This window comes from Zingiber officinale, chromosome 2B (assembly GCF_018446385.1).
Source record: "Zingiber officinale cultivar Zhangliang chromosome 2B, Zo_v1.1, whole genome shotgun sequence".
Lineage (NCBI taxonomy): Eukaryota > Viridiplantae > Streptophyta > Magnoliopsida > Zingiberales > Zingiberaceae > Zingiber > Zingiber officinale.
This window is the reverse complement of record NC_055989.1, coordinates 27033293-27042210: the sequence shown is the minus strand read 5'-3', so window position 1 is coordinate 27042210 and position 8918 is coordinate 27033293.

The window sequence follows — 8918 nt, the reverse complement described above, 5'->3', positions numbered from 1 at the left end:
CAGGAGTTGAATTTAAAGAAGAATGGATGTTCGTGGCCAATTCAACAATAAAATGAAGGAAGAAGACACTAGCCATGAGTGCCACACGGCCGTGCCAAAGGAAAATGACCCTGGCCGTGTGAAGCTGGCTGACCGTGCAGCTTCAGCAGAGAAGGAGAATGGCACGACCGTCTGAGAGCCACATGGTCATGTCACTTTTGAAGCTAATCTAGAACACGACCGTGTGGATCTACACGACCGTGTAAGCCTTCCAGAGACCAAGCATTGCCTGGCCATGTGTGACACACGACCGTGTGACATTTTCAGAGGTAGAACATTGCAAGGCCGTGTGGATCTGCACAGCTGTGCAAGGCATCCAGTGACAAAGCATGGCACGGCCGTGTGAGAGCCACACGGTCATGTGACTCTAGCAGAGAGGGAAGTAGGCAAGGTCGTGTGAGATTCACACGGCCGTGGCACGGGCCATGTGGCGCCCAAACCCCCTGCTCTATATAAGGGTTTCTCCTTCTTTGAAAGAGGGGAGACTCTCCCTTTGGGGAGATCGAATCTTGAGGCTTTCCTTCACCTTTTGGGCATTGATCCGGTGATTTCAAGGAGTTTTCCATCCAAGATTCCACTCCGGTGGCACGGATTGGTTCGGAAGATCACTCGTCGTCTTTAGATAAGCATTTCTTCTTTATCTTATTGATTGAGATCGAAATGTTAACGATCATCTTGTCTTCGGTTCTCTTCTCTTGTTTCATGGAGTAGATCTCCTTGTTCTAGGATGGAGGAAGTATTTGTGATGTGAATTGATGTATGAATTCATGGATTTGCCAACTTCTTGTTTCAATAATGTTATTATGTTTTGTATCAATTCAATCTTGTGTGGATTGTTGTGTTTGGATCTAATTATCATGCTTGATTGGATGTTTGTAATTCTTGTGGATCTTGTAGAGGAATTCTCTAGATTGTATAACCGAGGGGTGTCGTGACAGGGCTGCCCCGTTAACGAACATTTAGGGGATCACCTTGAAGGGTGATGCAAAAATCTACAAAGAAGAGGGATAGATGAATGCGATGTACCCTATATCTTCATGTGAATTGATTAGTGATGAGTTTTTATGTTATATGACCGAGGGGCGTCGTGACAGGGCTGCCCCATTAATGGACTTCATAGGGATTATTTCTATTTAGTTTCTTAAGGTGTAGATTAATGTCCCTAGCCGGTGTTTTCTACAGAAGATAACCGCCAACTTCTTGCAAATGCATGACAATTGAAGATAGGGTTGGTAGACCATATTACATTGATAAGTATCACAAAGAAACCAAATCTCCTAGAACTTCCATAAGACCTAGTTTCCTGCATTACCTTTCTATTTCTTTTTTCTAATTTTGTTTTAGTTCATGTAATTCTTGTTCGATTGTTTAGCTAATTCATTTTGATACATATTTAGTGATTATAACCAGTCCTTATGGATACGATATCTTTTTATATTACTGATGACGTATTCGTACACTTGCAGAGATGTAATAGTGGCTCGGCTTCCACCCACTTCGAGAAATAGTCCACTGCGATGAGCAAAAATTTTTGCTGACCGGTTGTCATGGGGAATGACCCAATGATATCCATGCCCTATTGGTCGAACGGACAAGATACTATGGATGCCTTCATTTCCTCGGTTGGTCAGTGTGGAAGGTTGTGATACTTTTGACAGGACAAGCAGGTGGCCACATTTCAAGCAGCATCTTCTTGGCGAGTCGGCCAAAAATATCCTGCCAGGAGTATCTTTCGAGCTAACGCACAGCCGCCGGGGTGACCTCCGCAGGAGCCTTGGTGCACCTCCCATAGAATGTACTCGGCATCTTCTGATCCGACAGATTTGAGTAGGGGCTTGGAGAAGGCTCTCTTATAAAGCTGGTCCCCAATCAAGGTGAATCGTTTGACCCTCTTCTTTAGCAAGCTTGCTTCTTCCGGACAGGCATATATTACTGTCGACCATAGAAACTCTATCAGAGTTGTCCTCTAGTCGTTCGGGAAGGTCATTCCTTCCATTCGGGGAGATACCGAGAAGCTCATGTGTCAACTTGGTGAACACATCGCAATTTTGTCTAAGGCAGGCGACCAACTCTACCTTCTTCTCCTCCTCTAGGTCGGCGGCAATAAAGGTGGTTACTTTCGCTCGGCTGGGGTGGATTTGAACCTCCTCCTTTTCTTCATACACCAATGTAGGAGGCTTTTCAGTGATTACGTTCACCTCCAAGCACGAATTCTTCCGAGCGCTTCTCGCTTTGGACTTGACCATCTCAACGTAGCATCGCCGAGCGGTCAGCTGATCGCCTTTGACCTCACTCACCCGGTGGTCTACCGTGAACTTAATCTTTTAGCAGTAGGTAGATGCCACCATCTAGAATTCGTTGAGGGTTGGTTGACCCAAGATGACGTTGTAGGCGGATGATGCGCCCAACACAATGAAGTTTGTGGTCCTTGTTCTCCTCAATGGTTCTTCTCTAATCGAGATGGCCAATTGGGCCTGTCCGAGTGGCAACACTTCATTGTCCGTGAAACCATAGAGAGTGGTCGTCATGGGCAGCAACTCATTTCGATCAATTTGTAATTGATCGAACGTCTTCTTGAAGATAATGTTCACCAAACTCCCTGTATTAACAAAAGTTTGATGAATAGTAAAATTAGCGGTTGCCTCCCAGATGATCAATGCGTCATCGTAAGGGATCTCCACTCCCTCCAAGTTGTTGGGGCTGAAGATGATCTCGGGCCTTTCGACCTTCTCCCTACTACATCCCACCGCGTGGATCTCCAGCCGCCGAGTTTACGACTTCCTGGCTCTGATAGAGTTGTCGTCGATCGGCCCTCCGACGATCATGCGTATTTTTCCTCGGGATGTGTTGCTTCTGTTTTCTTCTTCCCGAGTGGAAGGTCTATTTCTCTCCGCCGAGACTCGAGAGGGATCAGTATCATCCATCCGCTGATGTTGATGGTGCCACTTGGGCGCCCTTATTTCGTCCTCCCGTCGCCTAGTAGATCGATGTCTTTGTCTTCGATCGGGAGAAGGAGATCGATGGCGGTATCCTCTTGGAGCCGGTCGGCTGACGATTGGTGTCAGACCGCGGTAATCACGCATGTTGTGGGTCGCCGACTGGTGGAAAGAATAGAACATCGATGTCCACATCTTTCCTTCTGCCGCCTTCTGCCGACCGGAAGCCACATGCTTCACAGTATGTGTCCTGGTCTCCTGGTGTAACACCTGCCCCTCTACTACTACTCTAGAGAAGGGACGGAGTTACTTACTTAAAACATACCTACATGTATACATATGCATATGAAATCATGGCAGCGGAAGTGGGGGTTAAAATTTAATCTAATCATATGCATATGGACTAAACATGACATGTGAACCATATAGTCATATAACATAGAACCATGCTTAACATGCTAATTTTTCAATCATAACATGTGAATGTACTAGTATTCATGCATATAACTTGATTTATCATCAACTACTTAAACATGATTCATGATATCATAAGCATCCCAACATGAAACAAGGAGGACATAAGTACATAACTATCTATACTAGTTCAAGTTATTTTCAAAAGCATAAAGTCAAAACATGGTTCTCATGCACAACTTAGGTATATATAAGTTCTGAAATATAAATGGATCTATTCCACCATGCCACTTCCACACATATTCTTGCCCTTCCTGCTGCTCCTCTTAATTTAGTCATTTCTTTCCTTTTTCTATAGTACAAGTAAACATAAAACTATAAGCACATAGGCTTAGTAAGTCCCTTTCCTACTCACAAAACCACGAATCATGCATAACCATAAAGTAGTAACATGTTCATTTGGAAAATCATAACATAACATGTGAAAATATAAGTATAGAGTCATATCATATCATATGAGATCATAGACATAAAATCATATCATAGCATGTGAGAGCATAAACATAAAATCATATCATATCATATGAGAGCATAACATAAAATCATATCATATCGTGTGAGAGCATAATCATAAAATCATATCATATCATGTGAGAGCATAATCATAAAATCATATCATATCGTGTGAGAGCATAATCATAAAATCATATCATATCATGTGAGAGCATAATCATAAAATCATATCATATTGTGTGAGAGCATAAACATAAAATAGTAACATGATCATATAAGCATCATGGACATATTTTCAAGAGCATCTTACATAAGCATAAAGGAGAACCATATAACATGAACATGTAGATCCAAGATGTACTTTTGAAAACATGTATCATGAAATGAACATATGCAAGATGTCCTTTTGAAAACATATATCTTATACATACTTAAACATAATCTCAACATGAGGGCCCGACTTGTACCACATACATACATGAATGCGCGCATCCTAAGTAGATCCAAGGTAGCTAATCTTGAACCTACTAGGAACTAGGCCCGTTTCATAGACCATCGACCTAGGGGAAACTTAGGAGCCCATCCCTTTTACTAGGTCTGTTTCATAGACCATCGACCTAGGGGCGCTTATGGAGCTCACCCTTGGTACAAGCCATACAAAAGTAAAATAGCATATCATGTTTCTTATCATATCATACATATCATGTTCTTGTCATATCATGACATATCATGTTTTTGTCATATCATGAAGAGTGCTCTTGATCCCAATTTAAGGGAAGCATCTCTTAGGCTTTTCATCTTACATAAGCATTTCATAAACATATCATGTTCTTGTCATATCATGTAACATAGCATGTTCTTGTCATATCATGAAACATAGCATGTTTTTAGCATATCATGATAACATAAAGTGCACATAACCTAAAGCATATCATAAGGAATCATAAGTGCACATAACATAAATCATTTCATAAGGAATCATAACATGATGGCATGTGTGTACATAACATAAAGCATATCATAACATAAAAGTTCATACCATATCATATAGAATCATTATCATGCATGGTTAGGGTTTTGAACTTCCTACAAACCCTAAAACCTAACTTGGCCGAACCATCAAAAGCATGAATCCTAGGTTTTCAAGCAACATATGGAAATCAAATACCTAAGTTTTCATAATACTTAACATAGCATGTAAGACCTTTAGAAACCCTAGGTAGCTTTTAACCTAATCTCTTTTTTTTTTCCTCTTCTTGGCCGAACCCTAGTAGCATGGTTCTCAATCTTTTCTTCAACATGAAGCATGAAAAATCTTACACTAACATCATATAGTGGGTGACATATAATGAGGATTCATAAACAAGCATAATTAGGTTCTTAAACTTCCTCTAATTCCTTTTTTCCCTCTTGGCTGAAACATTAAGAGCTTGGTTCTAGATCTTTAAGCAACATGAAGCATGAAAACTTTAATCTAACATCATGTAGTGAGTTACAAATCATAAGGGATCATAAGCAAGCATAGGTTACATTTTAAACTTTCTCTAAACCTCTTTATCTTTTCATGGCCGAACCCTAAAGAGCAAAGTTCCAAGATCTAAGCAACATCAAACATGAAGAACCTTAACCTAACATCATGTAGTGAGTTACAAACCATAAGAAATCATGTACAAGCATAGTTTACATCTTAACTTTCTCTAAACCTCTTTATCTTTTCATGGTCGAACCCTAAAGAGCAAAGTTCCAAGATCTAAGCAACATCAAACATGAAGAACCTTAACCTAACATCATGTAGTGAGTTACAAACCATAAGAAATCATGTACAAGCATAGTTTACATCTTAACTTTCTCTAAACCTCTTTATCTTTTCATGGCCGAAACTTAAAAGAGTGTGCTTCTAAGTTTTCCTTTTTTTTTTAACACATGAAACAATAAAACTTTAACAACCATAGATAACCAAAAACTAATAGATGGCATATTTCCAAATTTACTTATCATGGTCGAACCCTACAAGATAACTTCCTAGGTTTTTCAAATCATTTTTAAGCATAGAAAATATGGGAGCTACTTGTACTGCAGGTGAGGGGGATACTTACATCCTCTCGCTTGATTTACTAGGAGAAGTAACCTTGCTTGTGAAGCTTTCCCTAGAGAGAAAATCCCTTTGGTTGGTTTCGGCAATGGTGAGGAGAGGGACTTGATTTCGGTGGAGAGAAGGAGGAGGAGGAAGAGGGAAGAAAAAATGAAGTTCTCTTTCCCTTTTTCGTATTTATTCTCCATGGAGGAAGAAGGCAAAAACTAACTTCTCATTGAAAGAAGAAGAAGGAAACTTAAACTTTTCCTTCTTAGTGAAGAGAGCCTTCACTTTCCTTACCTTTAACTATCTTGTCCCTTTCCTTCCTAACAGCACACCCCTGCTGGGGCTACTGGTTATGACATTCATGCATCTAACAAGAGGTCTAAGGTTCAAACCTTGGTCATGCCTCTTTTTGGTTCTATTTTTCTTTTATTTTTGGAAATATTCATATAAGGCTTATTCTAATCATGCAACAATTCACATAAAATGACTAGGGATCCTATGGGTGTTGCACCTGCTGCAGCCGCGCTTCTTAAGCCCTCGGCCCTTTGGGCGGCTGATGGCTGCTTGATGGTCGGTGCTCGGTCGACGCTGAGGGTTCAGTCGGCGCCTCTTTTCTTCTCACCGCTTGGGCTTATTCTACATTTATATATTCGTTGGCCTTCTTGAGCATGTGGTCGAAGTCCCTGGGCGGCTTCCTGATAAGCGATCGGAAGAAATCTCCCCTGACGAGTCCCTAAGTGTAGGTGTTCATCATCATCTTGGATGAGACCGAGAGGATGTCTATGGCTACTTGGTTAAAATGTTGTATATAGGCTCGGAGCGCTTCTTTCGATCCTTGTTCCAGGGGGAAGAGGCTAATGCTCGTCTTTTGATAGCGTCGGCTGCTAACGAAATGATGTAAGAATGTCGCTCAGAAGTCCATGAAGCTGCATATAGATCCGTCCGGTAATCTTCTGAACCAGCGCTGCACCGATCCGGAGAGGGTAGTGAGAAAGACTTGGCACTTCACTCCATTTATATACTGGTGCAGCGTGGCTTGATTATCAAACCTATCCCGATGATCATCTGGATCGGTCGATCCGTTGTTTGTCCTGATCAACGGCGGGGTATAGTGTCTCAGTAGAGGGGCTTGTAAGATCTCCTCGAAGGACTGCTGATTGACCCGTTTGGGCGATGTATTGCTTCGAGGCTCCTTGCATTTTCATGTATCCCAAATGGGAGCATCATCCGAAGATGATCCCCATTCTTGATTCGTCTGGGCTATTTCTGAGGGGGTTTGGAACAAGGCATGATGAAAGGGGATCGGCGCAGGTGGTGCTTCCCCCTATGTGCTGGTTAGCCTTCTATTCTGCCCCCATACGGAGATTTCCTCTACTTGGTCTTCCTGCCCAGCTCGTCTCCCCACCGCCGATGTAGCAAGCTGCGACGCTTGTCGATCGGCTAATGTCTGTTGTTACTGTTGCTCGATCATCTTTGCTACTCGGGCTTTCATGATAATGTCGAGCTCTTCCTGGTGAGCGTCACGGTGGTGAGTCGTCCAGTGTCCTCCATCTTCTCGGCTCAGATACAGGTGACGTTCCCACAGACGACGCCAAATATGATCCTGTCCGAAAGTCGATGAGATGGAAAGTTGGGGATGTGGCTCTCCCGCTGACCGCCTGTCGACTCCGCTTGGACCTGTAACACAAACTACGTCAGTTTCGAACCAAGGAAGGAGTCCCCAGCGTTGGCCCTCCGACGCTCAAGTCAGTCACCGGTGATGAAGTAGAAGGCGGAGCAAAAATGAATAGTATAGAGTGCAGTGTCTCGCGTATTGTGTATCTCCGTTGATTCTTGGACCCCCCCTTTTATATAGAGCTCCTGTAGCGTGCGTGCACACTCCCCAAGATGAGCACGCTTCCCAAAGTAACGGGCCGAGCATATCTCTAAAGTGATAATGGAAGCTTCTGCCGTATGATCTTCTGGCTATCCATGCCTGGTGTTAGCAGCACCAACTCCCAAAAAGATGTTGATGGATAGCAAAGAGAGTATGTTGCTGGGCCGAGTGGGTTGGCCGCTCGGTTGGGACTCCACTACCTCTGTGTTTAGTCCGCTCGATCGGGACTTAGTTGCATGCATTTGCTCGCCCGAAACTCCTTTATGCTCTTACTACTTCTGCTCGGCAAAACAACAGTGTACCAGTATCACACCCACTCGGCCATGCCTCCATTGTGCCAATGTCGAATCCTGCTGCTCATCCGAGCGGGGTAGTCGCTCAGATCGACTTCTACACATCGTCTCCATTGAGCGTCGATCGTTTGACTCACCGTGTTGAAGGTGGCGGCGGATCAGGACCTTCTCCCTCCGGTCGGGGGATGGTCGCCCGATCGGCCGATGATATATGAGCGTTGTCCGCCTTAACTTTGACATCCACCATGGTAGCTATCTTTCACGGGGTGGGGCCCCTCATCATCACCGCATCATATGTAATTATGTGTGATGCAAGTGAGAAAATTTGTCTTCTTTGCAAAGGTGCTCATAGGTATGTCTAACTTTTAAATAAGGGATTTTTTGTGATTGGAGATGTAATTTGGGTAAATTATGTCTTTAGTCAGATCTGAAATCACATCATATAGATGGTAAATATAAATTGAATTATTACTAATATTTGATTTTTTAAAAAAATATTTTTATTGAGCATCATCATAGTTTGGCTTCTAGAAGGTCTTAAAATTTAATAAGGAAGAATCGATAAAGATTTCAATGTGTGGGTCTAATATAAATCATATCAGGTCCAACGTAGCCTTGATATGGAATCATATCAGGCCCAATATAGGAGGATTTTTATTGATTCTTTTTTATTATATTTTAACACTTTTTAGAAGTCAAAATAAATAATAGATAAAATATTTGAATTCTTTACAACATCAGAAATCCACATGAACTAAAATGAGCAT